Here is a 23319-nt window from a genome sequence, read left to right as displayed (position 1 = left end):
TTCTATCCAGTGGGCCCTTCAACCTGGGATCTCAGAACCCGGCCTAGGCGTGTTGCCAGGTTCGCCCGGAAGACAGCCTCCACCCCGAGCGGCCCGGCGCTGACTCAGGTAGGCAGGGCCCCTTCCCTAACGCTGGAGGCTCTGACCAACAGTTCCTCCCAAGAAAACCTCACGCTTTGGGGCCTTGCACTCAGGGCTGGCCTCGAGTGTCCCGAGACTTCCCCAGGGCCGGGAAGGGGCCAAGCTGGGAAGGGCGACAGGCGCTCCTGGGCCAGAGGCAGAGTGCGCCTGGGCCCTGCGGAACGGAGGAAGCTGTCCCTTGGGCACTGCCCCGGGGGGCCGCCCCGGCTCCGTCTCCCCTCACCGTGGCACTGGTGCGCCCGCCCGGGGCCTCGGCCTGTCTCGTTCCCTTCCTTTCACTCTGGCCAGGCCTGCTGACTCCACCTAAGGGTCGACTCTTCTCGGGACCCGCGCCTCTTCCCAGGAAGGGCACTGCCTTGCGCTAGTTAGTGCCTGGCTCCATTTAGCAACTCCTCAAGGATCCTGCGTGTGGGGTGGGAGGGATGAAAGAGAAGGGGGCAATTCCACAGCAAAAAAACAAAACAAAAACAGGGGGAAACATACCCGGCTGGAGAAAGGGACAAGGACTACCAGCGACTTCCATTCAGCAGAGCCCAGAGCAGAACCTGTCAGGCAGCGAGGGCAAAGTACAGAGGTACCGGGAAGAGCCAGGCCCAGGGCGGGGGCTGCTGGCGCCGTCAGCCACCCTTACTCAGCTGAAGCAGGCGACACCTTCCACCACCTCCTCAATGAAAAAGAGCGCAGCAGCCAGGCCGAGCGGCTCTGGGAACCTGGACTGTGTCGCAACCGAAACCACCACTAGCAGAGAGAGCCCGGGCTTGGCAAGGAGAGGGACGGGGACAGAGCCCCGCGGCTTCTTGCAGGCCGAGGCCTGGTGGCCAGGAAACCGACGCAGTCCTCGGACACTGCCCAGGAGCCAGGTGGGAGGAAAGGGGCCCAGGGGAACGGGAAGGGAGGGAGACAGAGAGAGAAAGAGGCGGGTTTAGATCCACTTCCTTCTCCCTCCCCCTCCCCGGAAGTGGGCTGCCCCACCCTCCCCAAGGTGCTCTGCTGGGTAACAGCTGGGAGAGGGTGAGGAGGAGACTTACTCCAGCCCAGGCTGCCATAAAGCCATTACTGCACCTGCAGCAGGTGGAACCTGGATAGGGGCTCACACCTGGGAGTGGAGGGGGGCCTCCGTGTGAATCAGACAGGCTGCCCCAGAGAGCGGCGGCAAAACCGCCATCAGGACCAAGGGTGGGGGTGGGGGGAGCAGCACCAGCTGTCCAACAGTGGCAGATGGACCTCCTACTTCACAGAAAGCAGCGTTCAACCTTAGAAAAATGCACACTCCACTTGTATGGAGTGTTCTGGACATAGTATCAGGAGATTCAGGAACCCTGGAAAGCCCCTTAGGTCTACGGATTCTAGAAGAAGAACCTTTGTCACTGATAGACAATGAGATGTTTAATCCTAAATTTTGCCCAAAAGTTGGGTACAAACCAAACGTTTCTCTAATTCCTTCTAGCCCCGATTCTGGGAGACCGTCTCCAGGCTCCCCCGGGCCTGGGCACAGCAGGGGCAGCCATTCCTCACACCTGCCTCTGGCCAAGCCCCTGCAGTCCAGGCGCCTGCTGAGCCCTCCTTGCTGTGTTCTGGTACTGGCTTTTCCTCTGGTTGCCAGATCTACTTCACACTCATTCCACTACTCTAGGCTAGCATCTTTCCCATTAGGCAACTCTTTTTAAAGCACTCATGCCAGGAGGCCATCAACTCCTCCAGGGAAGGGCAGAGCTCCCGGTGCCCTCACAGCACCTGGCACAGACACATGGGAGACGGCGCTACTCCGTGTTCACCTTCTGTATAGCCCTGGTCAACAGCCTCGACATCCCTGGTACTACCGTCTGCTGTATATCCTGTGTTCTCCACACCATAAACCTACAGGGTAGGTAGCACATTCATTTTATATATGAGAAATTTAAGCACAGAAGTTAAGAGACTTGCCCAAGGCCAGCCTGCCAGTGCAGAGCTGGGCCTGGGGCCCAGTGTTTTCGTGCCCACTCCAGCACTCTGCTGTTCCTCATGGCTGCATTTACCAGCTTCCCTTCAACCCTTCTTGAAGACTACTCTGCTCTTATTTTTCCCCAAAGAAGCAGAAGTCTCTGGCTCTTCGTTCACAGACTAGGAGGAGGGATAGATGTGAAGCCTCAGGAAAGGTGCTTGGGACAGCAGGAGCGCCATGTCTGGTTAAGGCCAGTTGTGGGGCTGGGGGCTATTTCACAGCACCCACTCCTCTCACTCCTTCAAAGTGGGCACTCAACTCAGTGCAAGAGATCAGGCTTTATTCTGGACCCTGGGCTGTCAGGCCTGCCCCCCAATTCAGATGCCAGAGTGGGGTCAAATGGCTGCATTTCCTAGGCTCCAGGGTTCTGTGATGTGACACAGGGATCGTTTCCTCGACTGCATGTGTGGGAGGCAAAGTTTTGTAAACTGAGGAAGTACCGAGCACTGACCGCAGAGACGCTGAGGAGGGACAGGGCAGGCCTGAGCTGGGGCGCCACGGGGCAGAGCACTAGCTCTTTCACCCGCCCTCCTCACACACCCAGGAGCCTTCTCTGCACCCGCTCGTCCTGAGCAACTGTCCTCTCAACTGCCGGCAGTCAAGAAGCCAGCGGAGCGTGCTGGGCAGGAGAGCTCTGGGAAGGCTGGCGAGCATTGATGGGTGGAGGGCCTGGACGCACCCCCACCATGAACTGTGACCCTCCGCCTGAGGAACCCCTGCAATCCCCTAACACTTCACTGCAGAGGGGCAGTGAGATTGTATGAAGAGGTAGATGGATGCCTCCCCAACAAAGGAGGCCAGCAGAGCCTGCGACGGAGGCGAAGTCGAAAGCAAGGTGGCTCGCTGTCGTCCGGCTGTCTGAGCTGCAAGTCTCACCCCGAGGATGGGAGACTGGCACTGCAGCCCAGGCCGCGCAGGGAGTCCGCACGCCTCCCAGCAGCCACGGCAGAGCCAGCGCCTGCCTGGAAGTCTGGCGGGCAAGAACTGACCACAGTGAGAGCCGAGCTGAGCCACCCTCCAGCTCACACCCCTTCATGCACAGAAGCCACCGTGCCAGGAGCACCCCTCAGATCTCCTGTCTTCTGAGTCACTTGAAATGCTGGGCTCCTCTTCAAACACGGTGGATTCTACGGAGCAACCAGAGCTTTAGAAGTTTCCACACCACTTCATCCCTGGGCATCCACTCGCCCAGGGCCTGGTCTCTGTCTCAATCTCCAATTACTGTTGCCTGTTCAGCACACCTTCACTGAGCGCCCACCGCTGAAGCCCGTTTACAAAGTCAAGAGAGATTTGGCTTCTGCCTCCAAGGGACTGAGAGGAGGGGGACTGTACATGAGACTCACGATGTGCCTGTGGACGGCACGGCAGAGCTCGGGAGGCGCCGGGCCTGCTGGGAGCCCTGCTTTGCTCCTTACCAGCTCAGACCACCACCAGCGAGAACACTTGGAGCCGCCAGATCTCTAGACATGAGGACTCTAGCTGCTCCCACTTCACAGGATTAGTGTGAAGAGGAAATGAGAAAATCCACGCCAGTGTTGACCACGGAGCCTGGTGCACAGCAAGGTCTCTGCCATGTTTTCTGTGATCTCTCTTCACTTTCAGGTAGGAACTTTTGTTTTCCATCTACAGGGGTTCTCTGAGCTCTGAGAAGAGCTATAATCTCTAAGAACTTGATTACAAGTGCGGCAAAGCTGGTATTCCTTCTAGAATGAGGAAAAGTTAAATTCCTACCATGGCAAGGCTGTCAGACAAAAAGGACCCTCCTTCCTAACATAAAACCACTCCTGCCAGGAGAAGTGGGTGAATAAGAAGGCAGCCACGCCTCTGCCCTCAGAGCAGCCCAGAAGAGGAGGAAGGTGTGCCCGCTCTTCCCGTCCTTGTCAGCTCCTTAACCCCTTCCTTTCCGAAGAGGCCCAAGAGACAGCCGACATACCAGTGCCACACGGTGCCACGGGCTATGGGAAGCTCACACTGCCAGCCTCACGCTCCATTCGGCTCCTCCCGTACCAGTGGGTTACTGTAACCATGGAGACCAGCAAGTTCCTCCATATCACAGGAGAGCCAGCCTGCCAGCAGCCCAGGGCTCTGGGGGAGGCAGAAGGCAGTCTGCATCAGAAAGGTCTGGCTCTCCTGACACAGGATTGTGGGGAGCTGACGGAGACGAGCCAGGGCAGCCGAGGTGCCCAGGCCACCCTCTAAGTGCCTTTTCTTTGCCCAGTAGTTTGTCTTGAGCCACCGTCTGGCCATCAAAGTGGTGCAGGGTGTCCCTCCGGAGTCAGACAGACCTGTGGTGGGACCCCAGCTCTACCACCCTGGTTGCTGTGTAGGGATCGGATCGGAACGGTGGTGTGGAGAGCTACAGATACACATACTGAAAGGCTCCTGCTCTCATGAAATACCTTCTTTTAAGTGGTCCATGTAAGTAACCCTCTTATCCCTTGCTTATCCGAAATCCCTTTATTCAAATAGTTATCCAGACACCTTCTTAGCTGAGACTGACCTCTCCCTCTATCTCACAGCGCCCTGTCTGTGCCCACTCAGCTCTTCTGACTTTGGGCTTCTATGCCTTAATTCCGCTCTTTGTGCTCTGAGAAGTCAGAGGTCACCCTTGTGTGCCGAGTGCCTAACAGGGCGCACACCTAGCTCCCCTGCTTTATAATACTTGTGGAAATTATACAGAATAAAAGTGGTACAACTTTATGATCCCTAAAGTTGCTTCCCTCCTCCCTCAAGGAGATAAGCAAGGGCAGAGGAAGGAAGATCAAAGCTTCTGGCTGCAAGATCCCTCTCCCCTCTTTCAGGGCGTTTACTGCCCTTTGAAGTTGACTGGTTACTGTCCGTCCTTCTCACTAGACTACACCATACAGGGAAGGCCCTTGGTCTGTATGATTCATGGCCCACAACAATGCCTATAGCACAGAGCGGAAGCATTCAGTAAGGTAATGAATGAATAAATGCGTACGAATGAATAAGAAAACATGTTGGGGCATCTTCATGACAGTTTCTGGGATCTACACCAGTAACCCGTATCAGTGTACTCTGCAGACAACATCCAAGCAGGCAATGGGCCACAGACTGGGTGCCCCAAAGATGGGTGACATCTGTGGAGCGTTAGTCTCACTAACAAGCTTTCTCTCCAGTGGAGACAAGGCCCTTGGTACGCCATCTCTCACAAAGCTCGAGGCCAGGGTGGTCATCAAGGAGAACTGGAGACAGACTCAGAATATAGGCAAAGCCAAGCAGCAGCTGCCCCCCACTCCCATCCCCGGCTCCTTTCATCCCAGAGGGGGCTCCCTCTCCTTGAACTGCCTGCTGCCCCACAAGCCCCAGGTCCTCGCACTTCACACGGCTCTCTGCCTCTCCACATTCAATCAAAACCACGGTGTCTTGCTGTGACAATGTAAGGCAGCTGAAGCCACTTGAAGAGCTACTGATGTGGGGAAGTGACAGAGACTTTAGGAGACATTTCCTTGGTGTTTGCCACACTGAGAGCTTTGCTTCAGTATTTCCTCCTTGAACCAATGAATTGAGTCGACCCCAGAGATCACCCATACACCCCTGCCCCGTTTCTTGGTAAAAATCAGCATCCCCACTCTGCCTCCCACCCCTCCTCAAACTGCCTCCTGTTACAGAAAAGCAGAGGAACTAAAAACGGCAGCTGGGGAGCTCAGTTGACTCACCACCCAGCATAATCATCTCCTCCCAGAATCTCCCATCTTCTCCTGGGGCTTTTGCCAACACAAAGTGAAAAAGAAGCACGAGATCTTAAAAACAAAAACCAACCCTATCGCAGCGTTTATGCAACAGCCTTTCTACCTGGGTGCAGATTTAACCCCGTGTCTCTGCCCTTCCCATGCAGTTTCCTTCAAATGTCTTCTTGAGGCTCGAAAACAGGCCTTCTGGGTTCTATATGGTTCCAGCTCTATACTGGAAGGTGCTGAGTAAGACAAGTGCCTCTTCCCACTGCATCTTCCTCTCAAAGTGGGAAAAACTACTACCTCCTGACTTCTCCAGTTTCAAAGAGGGAGTTGGAGGAGGAGGAGGAAACGTCAGAAAGAAGACTGGGCCTAAAGTCTGCTGCCCAGAAGTCACCGTGGCCACAAGTTCAGAGCTCAAGCAGGGCGAGAGCAGACGCCACCAAGGCCGCACCACCTCTTTCAGCACCGTCTCCACCTGGCCAGGCTGAGCTCAGAGCTCAAGCAGGATGAGAGCAGACGCCACCAAGGCCGCACCACCTCTCTCAGCACTGTCTCGACCTGGCCAGGCTGCCAGGTGGCTGTTCCACTGAAGTGACCACTAAAAATCCAACTGGCTGCTCTTCCCATGATTAACTGCCCACTGGGCTGCTCCTGCAGGCAGAGGGGTTATCTTTCTCCTTCAGCAGATCACTAGAAACCCAAGCAGGAAAGGACAAACAAGCTGAGGAATGAGGGCTACCCCTGAACCGGTGCTAACTGACAACAGGTCAAATCAGTCAGAATGGAGAATTCAGAACAACTGCAGGAGCTGAGCACAGCTCTCCAGAAAACTTTCTGGGTAGGAAGTGGTGTGTGCGTGTTTATCTTTGGCATTTGGCATCTAGAAAGACAACTTACTTTTGTGATAGCGCTATGACTACAAGTGATGAGAATGCTCCCACAAGGCACACACAAATCTGCTGTAGCGTATTAGCAAAGAAACCCCCAACTTAACCAAAGTTCCATTCTGAGGAGGAACCTTTTCCCATACGAACATGTTACAAATGACAGTTGTATTCTCGGGCCAGCCCATCCCGTCAGGGCCCTCCACGGTCTCTGAAGCACTATATTAACCATACTTAATACCTAAACCTGGTGGCTCAGATGGTAAAGAATCCACCTGCAGTGCATACCTGGGTTGGGAAGATCTCCTGGAGAAAGAATTCATACCCACTCCAGTATTCGTGCCTGGAGAATTCCATGGACAGAGTCTGGTGGGCTATAGTCCCAGGAGTCGCAAAGAGTTGGACACAACTGAGCAACTAACACGACACTTAAACCAGAGTCCGGAATAGGAAAGTGAATTCAGTGTTCCAACGTGGGACAGGAACGTATCTTTGCTCTCCAAGGAGCATGGGCAGTAGAGACTGGGGTTTCTTAACCTTCACACTCTAGGTGAGGGTTTGACATAAGAGGACTGGAACATCTGGAGTGGCTGGGCAGGAGGGAGGGTCTAAGGAAACAGAAATCCAGGTGGAGATGAAGAACAGGCTGGAGGAAAGGAATTCTGAATGGGTACTGCCTTACAGGACAGAAGGGCTGATGAAGGAAGACCAAGCAGAACTTCCGGAGAGGGCGGGTAGAGGGGAGCCTGGGACAGTCCCTGACACAGCAGGGGCAAGCACTTTTCAGAACTGTCTTCCCTGCTTGGTAACTGAAGTCAGAGACACACTTCTTTTCTACCTCACTGGGCCCATCACTCCCACTGCAGTCTCAACCAAGGCCAAGGGCAGAGGCTGCTGAATCCTGCTACATGGCGTGGCCATGGCCTGGGCTGGTGCCTTAGCATGCTGGATGAACAGGAGGGCTCATTTGTCAGAAGCTTGGTGGAGAAGACTGGAAAGCACAGGTTTCTCCCTGGGACTGAGCACAAGACAGCTGCTGACACTGGGCCTAGGTCTGCCTGGGAAGCCAAACCCTGTTCGTTTTCTGGCGGCAACAACGGTCCTATTCCAGGGTGCTCTGGCTATCTGTATGCACGACCCAGGAGCAGAGAGTATGGTAAATGAGGTGACAGTCATTTTCCATTGTAAGTGCCTTCTTAAAAAGCGCTTTAATAGTTAATTCATCTTTTCAGAGACAGAATTCAAGAAAGAGACTCTGTGCTGGTTCTAAGAGAAAGGAGTCCAGAAAAGGCCAGTTTAGCCCTGGCCAAGGTGGCAGGCAGGCGTGGGTTCAGAGGACGCTGCTGGTGGCGCTGAGCTTTCCGACGTCTGTGGCGTGAACCTGGGAGCGAGGTCCTCTGGTGCAGGTGGACTCCTGCGCTGGTGGAAGCCCTCAGGAACTAGAGCCTCAACCGACAGGCGGTGCTGGGGAGGAAGGGGCCACTGCAGGGCGTTGTGAGAGGCACTATTTATTACAGACTGCAGACAAGAGAATGCTGGCTGTTCTGAAGGAGGCAACCAGCCAAGTTTCTAGCTTTCCATCTCCAAATTCACTCAGAGAGGGCAGGGAAGAAAGGATGGCTGCAAAAGGGATACAGATCCTCCCCCCAACAAATCCTGAAGGGCAGCTCTAACTGCCAATCGGCATGCTGGCTTAAATAAAAACCTGAAGACTGAGTGCAACCCACTCCCCCCCAACTCCCGCCCCCCTTGCTGGGATACCTCCGGTTAGAAGAATATGCCTAGCTGCAGGAGGACACTGCTCCCCAGCTTGTTGTTCTGTCTGGTCCATGCCACCACCAGGACAAGGACAAAGAACCCACAGGCAATAAAGGGGGTTCTATCAAGAAAAGATGAAGGGCTCAAGTCAGAATCATCCAACACCATCCCAGACACTTAGAACAATTCCTAGCATATACTAAATGCTCACGACATGCTAGCTATTATTACTACAATTCCACATGCTTTCCTAACTTAGTCTGCAGGTTGCCAGAAAAAGACATGGCTTTTGGCTTTAACTTTTTACCCAATGCTTACCACAAACTCTCTATTTTCAAAAAAAAAAAAAAAAAGGATCTTTTGAACTGGCTGGAGTCGAAGACCAAGTTCTGGTCATCTATTTGCACAGCCTGGACTTGGACATGGCTTTCTGGCAGAGCCAGAAAGGGCTCCAGCAGCTCAACTGTTTTATCCCTTCCATAAAAGGCCACTCTACTTGCCCCGATCAAAAGCACTTGAAACACACACACATCCAACCCTAGGAAAACCCAGAGTGTACACCGGAGCTTTGAAATACACAGTGTCAACAATCTTGCCAAGATTTTCCAGGTATATGGAACTGGAAACGTTACAAATTAACAGGCACAATGGGGAATGTGACTAGTATTTAAGAAGCGCACACACACACACTCACCGTGTGGCTAGAGCCCCTGACTGTTACGTACCAAGAGCCCCGCCTCTTCCGTGGTGAGACGCGGAAACTCAGAGCAGTGGCAGTGGGGGTGAAAACCTAGCCACACACCCAGCTCCTGAGCGGTGGAGACGCAGCAGCCTTCTGTGGCAGCCAGGCTCCCACCACCAGCTGTTCTTCACACAACAGAACGAGATCACTGTTTGGGAAGATGGGATTTTCAGTCTTGGGTTTTGTATCTTACGAGCTGGTATGTGTCTGGCTCAGGGGCAGTTTCCTGACACAGCTGCATGTCCTGGGCCCCTGCAGACAGGATCTGAGATACAGGGGAAAGAGAAATGAGATACCAGGAGTAGGAATCCGGGGATGAGAAAGGCAAGACAGAATGAAACGGTCTGGCTGTCCTTTTCACACTCCTGTGCCACAAGAGCTGACTTCTCCTACCTGGTCCTAAGGAATCACAGGCACTCCTGGTTCCCGTTCCTGGAGGACCCAGGCTTCCCCTGGCATCTCCACCTCTTGACCCTGACAGCTCTACCACGTCAAGTGACTGTGGTATCCAAAGCTGATGCTGGCTACTCCATGGAGAGATAACCGAGGTCATGTGAGCTGGCCCGACACGTCCTGCTGCACTTGTTTATGGGCAAGAGGATTAAAACGACCTGTCGGGGTGGAAAGGGGGCAAACCCTGTACACAGGGCAAGCACTGTGAACACGGCATAGAGGCCTCCCGCCAAGAAATCTTTTGCTCAAATAAAAAACATAAATCTCTCACCAAACACCAAACCCGCTCACTATGCCAAACACCACTTATGACCCAGTGACCTTGAGGCGCTGCTCCATTTTCCCAAAGTTCTTCGTATAAAAGGTTTGGTTTTTTGGGGCAGGGGGTTGGGAGAATTCAGGGAGATTAGAGGGATGAGCAACAGAGGACCCCATTAAGAGTCCCAGATTAATGTCCAAGCAAAGGCTTTCTGTCTAACCAAGATCTATGTAGCGTGGGGCTTAAGTAAGGGGTTTCCAGGGTACTTTTGCATCAAGAAAGCACTCAGTTCTCAGCTGCTTAAATGCCCAATCAGAAGTCAAACTATCAAAACAGAACTTCCTATGACCACTTCTCGCCCGAATCAAAGTTAGAATTGGGAGACCAATAACTCCAGGGCACAGGGGCTCAAGAAGTAGGGTGTCAGGGCTGTCCTGTCCGACCAGGGGGGTTACCTTCACAACGACATCACTAGCCACCACACACGGGAAGGGGATGGCATCAGCCCCCGCGCCTGTGGTTCCGCAGCTCCCGGCTGTCCGGGCTCTCCATGGGGTTACTGCAGAAACTGGCCCCTGGCTGGTGCTCGTCACAGGCCCAAAATAACCAATCTTCCCCTCTTAGCAGGCCTGGGCGGCTATCATCTGCTCTCTGCCTTGGGCACTCGGGCCTCAGCAGCAAGAGGATGGTCTCCATTTGGGTGATCCCCTGGCTGTCCGAAGAGGTTGGCAGACAGAAGCCAGGGGGGTACCCTTCTCTAGCCAGCCAGAGAGGGACACGAAACACCTGCTGGCAACCTGGGCTCCCTCCCCCTCCTCCTCCTTCTAGCAAAAGAGCAGTGACTCCTTCACTAACCTTCCACCCACGGTCTCCCCGAGGCCAGGGTCATGGGCCCATCCTATGAGAAGTGAAGGTAGGAAGTCCAGCTTAGGAGCCAAAGAACATGGCTAAGGGAAGAAAAGGATATTGTGCTGCAAGGGATTCCAAGAATAAATTCTCCAAACCACCCACCTAGCTCTTCTGGAGAGCAGGGGTATTTAGAAGCACTTTCCATTTCCCCACGCACGAGAAAGGGTGGCGGCCTTGGCAGACACACACCTGGGTGGGTCATCGTCTCCCCGAAGGCGCTCTGGTCTCCCTAACACCAGAATGAGTCCACACCTGCCACCAAGGGCCAGTCTGAGACGGTAACGTGCCCCAGAGTTCACACACTCACGCGTCCATTAAGCTTCCTCCAGACTGCTGCTGTCATGCCATGCAGAGCAGTGAGGCGGGCTGAGTCCCGCTCTGCGCCCCCGAGCCGGTCACTCCAGTTTGCTTGGTGTGTGGTGGGGGAGGCGGAGGGGAAGGAGGAGGAAGGGAGATTATGAGTCTCTATTTTCAAGCCCAGCCCCTAAAACTGGGGAGGGAAGCAGCTGGGCTCCCACTGCAGGAGCGCTCCAATCTCTGGGCACTACGGGGCCAGCCAGCTGCATAAGAGAACTCTGGGGAGCGAACACATCCAACACGCTGGGAAAAGGAGGGGAGACCAACCCAGGGAGAAGTGGGCTGGTCTCCTGCCAAGAACTCTGAATGGTACTCCTATCAGAACTAGAACATAACAGGAGGTAGGCAGGTTTATGGTCTCTGGGGAAAGGCAGGAGGGGAAACAGTAAAAGCCGGACTAGCATGGGAACTAAACTTGCTCTCTAGCAGGAGAGCAGACAGCCCAGCTGCCTGCAAGGCCACGGCCACGGCCACGGCCACCATGTCAGCAAGTGAAACGCTGTCCCGTTACACCTTTTAGAGGCAGACAGTGTTCACGCTAACCTTAGGTCGGCTTTCACACACTTTGCCGGCCGTGCCCTGAACTCTACAGTTTGCAGCACGGTCATCTCCACAACCCTGAAAGTTAAGGCCCACCACGCAAGTGCCTGTGCCCGACTGCCAAGGACAGGAGGGAGGGGGGCCCCTCTCGAGCCAGGCTGTAGGGGGCAGAGCCTCAGCCACAGAGGACGGCCCCTTCTCACAGACAGGAAACGCTCCTCCGTGGCGGGAGCAGAGCGCAAGGCTGCCACACAGGGGCGACAGAAACACCTGTCAGGAGGGGCAGGAGAAATGGCCACCAGGTACTTCCGCTTTCCACCAGCCACTAGCCTCGGCCGCCACAGGTTGCCTCTAAAAAGCCTGCAGAGCCCCTCCTCCCCACCCGGTGGCAGCCACGACCCGTGAATCACGCCCCCACGAGAAGAGGGAAATGGGGCCTGAGCCCTGAGCCTGAAGAAGCCCCACAGAGTCCTGAGCCAGCCCGGCCCCAAAGCTGAAACCAGTCCCACCTGCCGGACTGAAACCCTGGATGGCCTACTCTTCACCCACACCTGCGTGTAGAAAAACCAGCCCCTCTTCAACTCTACACAAGTGGGGGGACATCGAAGTCATCACTGCAGGACACTCAGCACCAGGAACTTCACTATGTGGCTTCCTGGTCACAGCTCCCCTTAAACATACACAAATGAAGTACACATGCATGTACACACATGTAATGCTAAGCTAAGTCGCTTCAGTCGTGTCCGACTCTGTGCAACCCCATAGACGGCAGCCCACCAGGCTCCCCCATCCCTGGGATTCTCCAGGCAAGAACATTGGAGTGGACTGCATTTCCTTCTCCAATGCATGAAAGTGAAAAGTGAAAGTGAAATTGCTCAGTCGTGTGTGACTCTTCGCGACCCCATGGACTGCAGCCTCCCAGGCTCCTCCATCCATGGAATTTTCCAGGCAAGAGTACTGGAGTGGGGTGCCAGTGCCTTCTCCGACACACATGTAATAGGTGCACATATATATGTAAAACTGGTTTTCAGATCCACAGTTTCCGGATTTTCCCTTCATCTGGCTGGCTCCCTTTTCCTGCCTGCAGCTCCAGCCCTGCCCTTGTCCCTTCTTGGAGTCTCACCCTGGGCTCCTGCCACCTGTCTTCTCATGTCCTTCCAGACCTCCAGCCTTTGCCGCCACTTCCTACTGCCTGGAACACTGCCTCTATCCTCCGCTCCCATTCTTCTTCCTGGTCAGCCTCAGCTCAGACATCGCATCCTCCGGGAAGTTTTCCCTGCCCTCACAGGGTCCTGACCTGTCACTCCAGGCGTCCTGAGGACAGCAGCCTTCTTGCACTAGGACCTGGCTCCTGAGGAACGGCCAGCCTCCTTCACAACTCTAGGTGGCTGTCTTGTTCACCACTGTGCAAGACTGCGGCTGCTGCTGCTAAGTCACCTCAGTCATGTCCGACTCTGTGCAACCCCAAAGACGGCAGCCCACCAGGCTCCCCCGTCCCTGGGATTCTCCAGGCAAGAACACTGGAGTGGGTTGCCATTTCCTTCTCCAATGCATGAAAATGAAAAGTGAAAGTGAAGTCACTCAGTTGTGCCTTAGCGACTCCATGGACTGCAGCCTACCAGGCTCCTCCATCCACGGGAGTTTCCAGGCAAGAATACTGGAGTGGGGTGCCATCACATTCTCCGGTGCTAGACTAGGCGTGACCTAAGGGAAGTTCCAGGGCTTCAGTCAACTCCATGTCCTCAGTGCCCAGCACCTCACATGCTTTCAAGAAATGCTCTCCTATTCATGAGAGAAAGCCAAGGGCAGGGTCTTCCTGCCTTTTTCAGAATGACTCTTTACCCGACAACCCTTAGCACATCTCTGCTTCATATGACTGCTTCAACCTAGGCCAGGGCTAGAGAGCTGGCGCCTGTGGCTTTCAATCCATTCTCCAGGGCCTTCTGGTGCCTCTATAGACGCAGTCTCTGGCAGGATTTCAGAGCTCGTGGTCAGTGTGGAGCTGGGCCGACTGCCCTTCCACCTGTCCTTTCACAGCCTCCCCTCTGCTCTGAGGGCTGCAGGGAGACCCTGCACAGGCCTGCTGAGCAAGAAGACTGCTTCTGCAGTGAAGCAATGGGGGTACAGCTCCACGTCCCCGAGAGAGCAAGTCTAGATCCAGCACCACCCAAACAGGTTGTATCGCTTGAGCCAGTTGTTCACCCTCCTGGGACCTGTTTCCCCACTTGCACAAGGGGCTGGTGGTGAGCTTGGAGGGTCTATCCTTGGTGGACGTGAGGGCTCTCAGTGTCTCTGTGCACACAAGCCTTCCAGCAGGAAGTGGGCACGGTCTGCACGTTCTGAAGACCACATCCTGACCCTGTCTTACATTGCGTCAAAGCCTGGCTCTGTAACTAACCCTCACCTAACATGTCTTGGACACCAAGCTCACACACTGGAAAACCTCTTCCTCCTAGGGCTGAGAAAATTCAAGTTAAGCTACGTGACAACTCTGGACTTAGAAACACTACAACCCTGAACTCAGTGTGCCCTAGGCCAGAATCCTCTTCCTCTCGAGACTTCATTTACCCACAATTTACCAGCTCCTCACCACTCCCAGCCTCTCTGCACACCACGAATGTGGCCACAAGGTGCAAGGAGAGGTACAGTGACCCACAGTCCTCCCAGCAGGCCCAAGGGCCCTGCAGCCTCAGCCTCAGCAGCTCTGAGTAGGCGAGCCCCTGGCAGGGCAGGTGGCACACCCCGTGCCCAGCACCTGCCCCCCGCCCCTCTCAGCACGACTCCCTAGCAGCCCGGCGCCATGGAGGGCTCCTGGGTGGGGAACTGCCTGCTTGCCCACCTGCCCGCCATGGTAGCCCACCCATGAGGAGAGACCCATTTGGCAAAGCCAGTAAGCAGCAGTTTCACCCTCCCTGCCCAGTGCGGAGGGGAGGGGAAGGCGGGTCCAAGCAGACCAGTCCAACAGGTCCTTTTCCCACCACCCTACACAGCTGGTCTCTTCTGCACTGCTTCATAACCAGGAGCTGCAAGCGTCAGAGCTCTCACACCCTGAGTCACAAAGACCAGGGAATCAAGAAGAAAATAGAAAATGGCCATCTCATTCTTGCCCTACCTGCAATAGTCCTGGGAAACACAGTCCCTGACCTCACAGGTTTTGGTCAGTTCCGAAAGGTAACTGATCTCCCCTAAGATGCTCACAGAAAGGTGCCGAGGTGCTGTGAAGCCGGTTCTTCGGTGCCATGCTCCCGAGTGGCTCTCCCACTAAAAATAACTCCACAGTCTTCTGATAAAGACCCCACGGCCTCTCCAACCCTGGACTAAACTCCCAACAGTGTCCCTCTGTTCACCCATCGCAAAAGCAGGGAAGATGAGGCCAATTTATAACCAGAGACAACATTGCAGCCAGAGGTGCTGTGTGTCCGGGGCAAGAACACAACTCAGCAAAGCTGGGAGGGCTCTCTCGGCTCTGCTCCCTAGTTCAGGAAGCCACACAGTCCCTCAGCAGTGCACGCCCTCCTTGCGGTCTCCTCTCTGGGTTCTTAAGACAATCCAGTGATAGGGGAAAACATCCTCCTTAGCCTCTCATGCTGAGAAGGTTGTTCTTTTTTGTCATTATTGAACCTATTAAGGTGAAACTATTAAGACCTGTGACTTACATGGTCAAAAACTGAATAGACAGATGTCTGATTCACAAATCAATACAGACACACTTCCCAAGGGTGGTGGTAAGTGAAGAATAATACCCATGTTGTAATTTTTCTTTTCTTTTTTTATTTCACAAGTAATTCATTGAGAGATGATCACGTGCAAAGCACTCTAACAGACTCTAGGGAAGAAAGGGAAGGATAAAATACAGCCCAGCCTTCAATAAACCTGCCTATCTAATAGGAGAGGGAAGCACAAATCACACTACCTAACACAGGACCGAATCCAGGAACTAGAGTTACAGTCTGCCTATGCCCTCCAATTTACTAGATGCTTCTTGTTGTTTAATCACCAAGTTGTGTCCAACTCTTTGCAACCATGTGGACTGTAGCCCACCAGGCTCCTCTGTCCATGGGATTTTTCAGGCAAAAATACTGGAGTGGGTGGCCATTTCCTTCTCCAGAGGATCTTCCCTGACCCAGGGATTGAACCTGCCTCTTCTGCATTGTAGGCAGATTCTTTACCACTGAGCCACCAGGGAAGCCCCCTCTGGTAGCAAGAACATTGAGCAATTTAAGTCAGGACTTTGTTATTTTTCAGAGAGATTTAGAGATCCCCAGGTCCCGCTTCTAGCTAGGACCATGAGTTTTGCCAGGATCTATCTAAACCCTGAGACGTCAATGAATGGGGATGCTGCCCACAGAGTGGGCTGTGATGAGAGCTGTGAGATGCTGATAAGAGGAAATCAACTCGGGGAGATGCACTGGTCAGTCAGTCATTCAGTCTTCCTTGTCTCATTCCCATCTAGAAACCAGAGACAGGCCCAATATACAAGCAAAGATGATACAGGAAAGGCTTAAGCACAAAGTCAAAAAAGTTGTTCGGGGCTAAGGTCATGCAAATCAAGTCAAAAAATGCCCCTGGCATTAGAACAGAACAGGCTGCTCTTGGTGAAAGTGTGGAAGGACTTCCTAAAGCTCTGTATCCAGAGCCCCAAATCTCAGTGCCAGCTGTGACTGCGGAGGCATGTTAACACATTTATCCTCTTCTCTCCCAATTATCAGTTGTCAAGCCTGGTCTCCCTCATCAATTCATTCATTCAGTGTTATAGCTTGCTGTACACTAATATCAGTTTTTAAGTTGTATTCTTAATCAGCAGGCTACCAGCAACATCAGAATTCTTCTGGAAGGTTTTAAGAAGGAATGAATACTCACTCCTGAAAGTACTTAGAAATTCCCTGGACAAACAGAAGAGTCTATATCGTCTTAAAAATAAAACAAACAAAAAACAATTCAGGGCCTGGGAATAAAGATTAAGGCCCCAGTCCTCCTCTGTTGGAGAAAAATAATTCTGAAGCTAGTTCTTTTTTCTTTTTTTTTTTTGGTTAAACTGAAGTTGAGAGGAGGGAGGTGGGAAGGGGGTTCAGGATGGGTTCAGGATGAACCAGCCACGTGCACCTGTGGCTGATTCATGTCGATGTTTGGGAAAAACCACCACAATACTGTAAGGTAATTACCCTCCAATTAAAATAAATTAAAAAAAAAAAACCTGAAGTTTAGTTGACTTACAATATTTCAGGTGTACAGGAAAGTGATTCAGTTAAATATGTGTGTGTGTACACAAACATATACATATTCTTTTCCATATTCTTTTCTATGATAGGTTATTGCAAGACACTGAATACAGTTATATTGTTCCCTCTGCTATACAGTAGGTCCTTTTTGTTTATATATTTTATATAGAGTTCTATCCTAAAAATGATAAAGCTAGTGAGACTTGGTCCACATCACTCAAAAGAAAATCATTTCCCGAAATTACAAAAATAAATATGTAGATGAAGGAGAATGGGGACTGGCTTGCTGAAAATCTTCCCTACAGCAGACAGCAGATTAGCCACATGAGATTCTTTTGGGATGGTTTACCATGCAGAATTTTAGAACAGAAAGCATTCCAAACGTGAAACTGGAGCTCAGCACCTAAACATTTATTAGTAAGAAAAATTCTCACACCACAATCACAATGAAGGTTTAACATCGTCTGACAATTTGTCATTAAGGGATCGGTTTTAACTGTGGATTTGGCAGCTTGCCCTATCGGCTGTTTCACAAGCAGCTTCTGAGGTTTCAAGAAAGGCAGGGTGTTTGCTTTTAAACACTATCTTAAAAATACATATTTCAGAACAGGGTTCAACCACTCCAAGACAGAAGGAGGGAACGAAAACTGAACCAAATAAAGGATTCTGATGCTACCAAACATAAAGGGAGCACACCAGAGGTGCAGGAGAGGAAAAGACACTGCTTGCCACCAGCAGCAAAATGCCAAAAAAAGTCGAGCTAGCTCTTCTTATGGCCAAGTTAAAAAATAAGGATGGCACTAAAGACATGAGGTTGATAAAAGGAAATCTTCATCTCTTCAAAATACACTTAACTGACTCAAATCTATTTTATTTAAAAACAAAACCACCCAACAGTTCCACACCAACGCGAAGCATGGTCATCTAATCAATTAGCAGCCACACCTCTGCCCAGCGTGATGCGGTAATTAAGGGAGAGATTCTTCTCCCTGGGAATACAAGTACAGAAGGGCAGAGCCCCTAAGGACCTAACCCATTATGACAGCCTTTTCATTAGCGAGAGAACACCGCCATGCGCTCTCCAAGGAAGCAGTGGCCTGCATCACTACAGAGCACCTGTGTGTGAACAGCAGCCACCTCTGAGGACAGATGAAAATGTGCTGGCGGCGGGAAGAGGGGAGGGGCAGAGCCACTCAAAAAATTTAGCAGGCTGCACTTCTTACCATAATTCACATAGACCATGGTTTTTCCACTGTAATAAAAGGATGGATTCTAAATTGACGTAGAAACGGCACATAACCATGATCTTAGAAAAGTGAAACAGGTTTGAACACAAATACAATCACACAGCTGAACTCTTTTTCTACTAGGGGCAGCAAGAGGGGCGCAAGTGGGGAAGTGTGATGCTTGAATCAAGGGCAGCAGTCCACCCCTTTACCCTTGCCCCATGCTGGGATCTTAAAAAATCAGCTCAAAATTTCAGAATTTAGTTAATAAAATCAAAACCTGTAACAGGACAAAAGAAAAGGCACTATCATACCAGGAGTGACACGCAAGTAAATCATACCACAAACTCACAAACTCAAGTTAACTGAAATTCCAGAGATTCACTCTCATTGAGAAACAGCTCCCAAAATCTAGGAGGACCACAGGCAGAGTTTCAGGAGACAGGAGTGATCAAGGACCACAGGCAGAGTTTCAGGAGACAGGAGTGATCAAAAGACCGACAAAGGCAAACAGGAAGTAGCAGCATATTACACAAGCGACGGGATAAAGAGACACAGCAGGATGGCCAGAGTTCAGCTCCCAGGACTGAACTGGCAAGTCCCAAACACACACAGGCTCCTGGCACCAGCAGCTCCAGTGCTCAGTGCCCCTGGCAATCGAGGCCAAACACAAGCAGCTCTGGGCCTCTGCGTGTGAAACTGGTACATAATGGCATGTAAAAAGAAAATATTAGTTTCATAAGGATAAAACATAGTTAAGGTCCACAAACAAAAGTTTCCTGGGAGGTGGGGGCAGCGGGAGTGAGGTGCTACCCAGCTGGACAGGCAAATCTAAGAATCCAAACTGTCTTAGGCTACTTACTTGCGGGTTACCAATTTAAGGTCTTAAGACTCCGGTTTTTCTAGAGGTTCTTGGAATTCTAGAAGATGAGAAGAGATGAACAGGAAAATTGGAAGCCAGGATTAAATAGTAAGGTTAAAAAAAAGTTTCCCAGAAGCTGTTAAGACAAGGGAGATAAACCCAGAGAGCTGCATCTCCACACCGTGCTACCTTTACAACAGGCCTCAGCGGGCAGAGAGACCACGCAGGACTCTGAAGCCGGCGGGGGAGGCGTGCTCTGCCCCACACCGACTGGGAGCTAGTCCTAAGGAATCTATCTTCTACTGCCTGGACACAACTGAAGCCAGAGCCAAAGTGCTCTTCATGGTCAGGAAAATCTTGTTCTAACACCAACAAACACTCTGGACTACATGAGTCTGTTACCTTAAACAGAGTTACTCAACATTTCTGGGCCTCTGTTTCCTCATCTGCAAAGTGGGGAAAATAATAAGATCTACTATCTTACAAAGATTAAATGAGTTAATGAATGTAAAACAGCTAGTTAAACAAGTGTCTGGGACAAAGTGCTCAATAAATGCTGGCTATTATGATATGACAGCTAAAGACACTAGCCTCAGAGCAAATGGCACCCTGTGGGAATGGGTGGGGGCACTGTCTACTCTTCAAGTACTTAGTCTATTGCCTTTAAGAGTTTCCCAACCACTTGGAACAGACTAATGTACTTAGAGGGCCATCCAGGAGGCACCGTTACTGAGTCACTGCCTTAGCTAACAGAGTGAACAAATCTCCTTTGAAAGCAAAAGTCTGTCTTCCATACAGACCAGGGGCCGAAGAGAGAGAAAAAAGCACATCAAGTTCACTTTTGGAATTGAAGTGAAAGCCACATGTGTATCCGAAAAGAAACATGCTTTGTGTAAAAAGCAGAGGATTATGGGACTTGCTGAGTGATGGGAAATAGAGCTATAATCCCACAAGTCCATATGTAGACACAAATTGATATAAGGTAATCACTTGATTAAACTTTTCTAATGATTCTGATGAGAAGTGATCCTGAGCAAATGAGATGAGTGTAAGGAGATTTGCTTAAAGCTGATCCAAGTGACTACTGGAGGAGGCCCAAAGGTCTACTATTAGAGGTACTAAGAGAAGCTTTTACACGTGAGAGGTGCTTCGTTGAGAGAATGAATACAAACAAACGAACAGGTGGAAAACAATCAAGCAGTTTAGAAATATATTTACTGCAACCGTGTCTCTTAAAGATTCATCAAGCAAAGATAAAGATAAAAGTCCACACGCTGTTACATACACACAAATCCGCTTAACCTCTTCCAAGAGAAAGCACAGCACACTTTCATGAAAGTGGGGTTTGGCAGGCAAGCTTCACTAAGAGACGGGGCCAACAAAGAGTTAAGCTAAGAAGAAACAGGAACCGAGTGTATAGGCTCTGCAGCCACTCTGAAGACAGACTGTTGGGTGTTCTGGCCTTAGTGAGTGCCTGGAGCCAAATGGCCTTCAGCTATTATGGGGACCAAGGTTTTTCAAGGATAGAGGCTATGCAAGCTTTGCAGTTTTCAAATTTGGAACTGACCAATAGCCAATATATAAGCTTAAAAAAACACAAACTACTGTCATAATGAGTAAGCCAAATTATTTTTTTAAGGGAAAAAAAAAAAGGCCAATGCCCCTATTAGAAGGAGGAAATGAGCCAAACTTAGTTAAAGTCTAGCTTCCTTAGCTAGATACACTGCAAACCAAGCAGCAAGTGCCTTCCTGCAGTTCAGCCAGGACTCTGGGAATTGCAAAACAAAGGCTCATTATGAGGTCATAGTCAGTAGCCAGCCAATCAAGGACAGGGATGGCCCACTCCCTACTTGTCTACAACAGCAATTCTCACACTCCTGGAAAACCCTTTATGCTCTTATTACTAAGGGCCTCAAATAGCTTTTGTTGATGCGGATTAGAGCTACTGTATTATGACTTAAACTGAGAAAATGTTAATCTATTAATTCATTTAACATATAGTACTGAACTCATTACAACTGTGTATTAATAACTATCTTCCAACATACCAAGTTAATACATATCATCATAGTAAAATCTAGGTTAACTTTTAAAACTTAATTATTAAATCTACAACAAGGATGAAACCCTGAAAACATTATGCTAAGTGAAATGAGACAGAAACAAAAAGACAAATACTGTATGACTCTACTTATATGAAGTGTTCAGAACAAACAAATTCACAGAGAAAGTAGAAACAAGGTTACCAAAGGCTGGGGGAAGGAAAGATGGGGAATTACTGTTTATCGATATAGATTTTCTGTTTGGGATGACCAGAAAGTTCTACAAATGGTGCTGGTGGCTACATTGTTAATGGATTTCATGCCACTGGACTATATACTTAAAAATGTAAATTTTGAGTTACCCATATTTGACCACAACGAAAAAACAAAAGCACAAGGGTGTGAGAAAATCTCAGACTACCATACATGAGGAACACTGTATAAAATAACTAACCAGCATTCTTCAACACTGTCAGTGTCATGAAGGACACGAAAAGACCGAGGAGACTAGAGAGACATGACAGCTAAACGCAGTATGGGTTCCTGGGCTGGATCCTAGACAGGAAAAGTACACCAGGAGGAAAACGGATGAGATCTGAAGTTGTCTGGTTAACAGTATGACACCAAGACTAACTATCAGTTTTGACACGTGTTCTACAGTTATATAAGATGTTAACATAAGGGGAAGCTGGCTGAAGAACTATAAACTTTGGATTATTTTTGTTAACTCTTCAAAGTTCAAAATTAAAAAAAAAAAAAATTTAACTGTTTAAAAACTCTCATAAGGTCAAAGTTATGTATTCATAGGAGACGAGCCAACTTTAGTCAAAGTCCCTCTGGTCACAGAGAACCAGCTTTCTCAGATAGAACGACAGCAGACCAAGGCAGCAGGTGCCTTTGTGAGTCCAGTCAGGACTAAAAAGGTTCTGAGAATGGCAAAAAAAATTTTTTTTTTTTTTTAATTTTTATGAAATTACGAAGAAATAACTGAACAAAGACAGGAAGAATTAACTTGGTTTGTCTACAACTGTGGTTCTTACACTTCTTGGTTCCAGAAAGTCTTTGCAGTATTAAAAATAACCTGAATCTCCCAAAAGATTCTGTTTATATGAATCATACCTACCAATGTCTCCATTCATTTAAAAGAACATTAGTAAACCCATTACATGTAAACATTACTACTTAATTTTAATGAAAAAAATGTATTTTCCAAGCCACAACTTCACACAGACCAAAGGAAGTCCACTTGATTAACTGATTTTTATAATGCAATCAAAACACAATGCCAGACACACACACCCCCGCAAAAAAACCTAACAAACTAAAGAATAGAAAAAGAAAAAATGAGAAAAATTACAAATAAGAGAAAGGGAAAATGAGAAAAGGAAAAAAGTCAGGGAATAAAGAGGAAAAAATGGGGGAAATAAACAAACCACAGATAAAACAACAATCAAAAAATCTGACAGGGCCAATGCTGTATGTATTAGAAGAAGGAAATGGAAAGAGACACGTGTACCCCAACGTTCATCACAGCACAGTTTATAATAGCCAGGTCATGGAAGCAACCTAGATGTCCATCAGCAGACGAATGGATAAGAAAGATGTGGTACATATACACAATGGAATATTGCTCAGCCATTAAAAAGAATACATTTGAATCAGTTCTAATGAGGTGGATGAAACTGGAGCCTATTATACAGAGTGAAGCCAGAAAGAAAAACACCAATACAGTATACTAACGCATATATATGGAATTTAGAAAGATGGTAACGATAACCCTGTATGTGAGATAGCAAAAGAGACACAGATGTATAGAACAGTCTTTTGGACTCTGTGGGAGAGGGAGAGGGTGAATGGCATTGAAACATGTATATCATCATATGTGAAACGAATCGCCAGTCCAGGTTCGGTGCAGGATACTGGATGCTCGGGGCTGGTGCACTGGGATGACCCAGAGGGATGGTATGGGGAGGGAGGGGGGAGGGGGGTTCAGGATGGGGAACAGGTGTGCACCCGTGGCGGATCCATGTGGATGTGTGGCAAAACCAATACAATATTGTAAAGTAATTAGCCTCCAATTAAAATAAATAAATTTATAAAAAAAACAAAAGAGGAGGAGGAGGAAATCGGCTCACTCGGGTCACAGTCTCTGAGGTGCAGGCAGGCACGGTTACAGGGGCGGGGGCTGCAAACAAGGGCTCCCGATGGAGTCACCACAGATAGCCAGGCCAAGACCGAGGACAGTCAA

General features: G+C 50.1%; 1 protein-coding gene across 2 annotated transcripts in view; it reads right to left on the bottom strand.

Moving 5' to 3' along the window:
- MARK2 (microtubule affinity regulating kinase 2) overlaps positions 1–23319 on the bottom strand; it is a 56290-nt gene that overhangs the window by 19558 nt on the left and 13413 nt on the right. Inside the window, exon 1 of one of the 2 annotated variants that reach the window (XM_025286584.3) lies at positions 625–1050. The exons of the other annotated variant lie outside the window; for it this stretch is intronic. The gene's annotated coding sequence lies outside the window, so the exon portion shown is untranslated. Of the gene's footprint in view, positions 1–624; positions 1051–23319 lie in introns of those variants that run through there. 2 annotated transcript variants of the gene reach the window in all.

The sequence above is a fragment of the Bubalus bubalis genome, chromosome 5, assembly GCF_019923935.1.
Source record: "Bubalus bubalis isolate 160015118507 breed Murrah chromosome 5, NDDB_SH_1, whole genome shotgun sequence".
Taxonomy (NCBI): Eukaryota; Metazoa; Chordata; class Mammalia; order Artiodactyla; family Bovidae; genus Bubalus; species Bubalus bubalis.
This window is presented reverse-complemented; position numbering and strand designations above follow the sequence as displayed.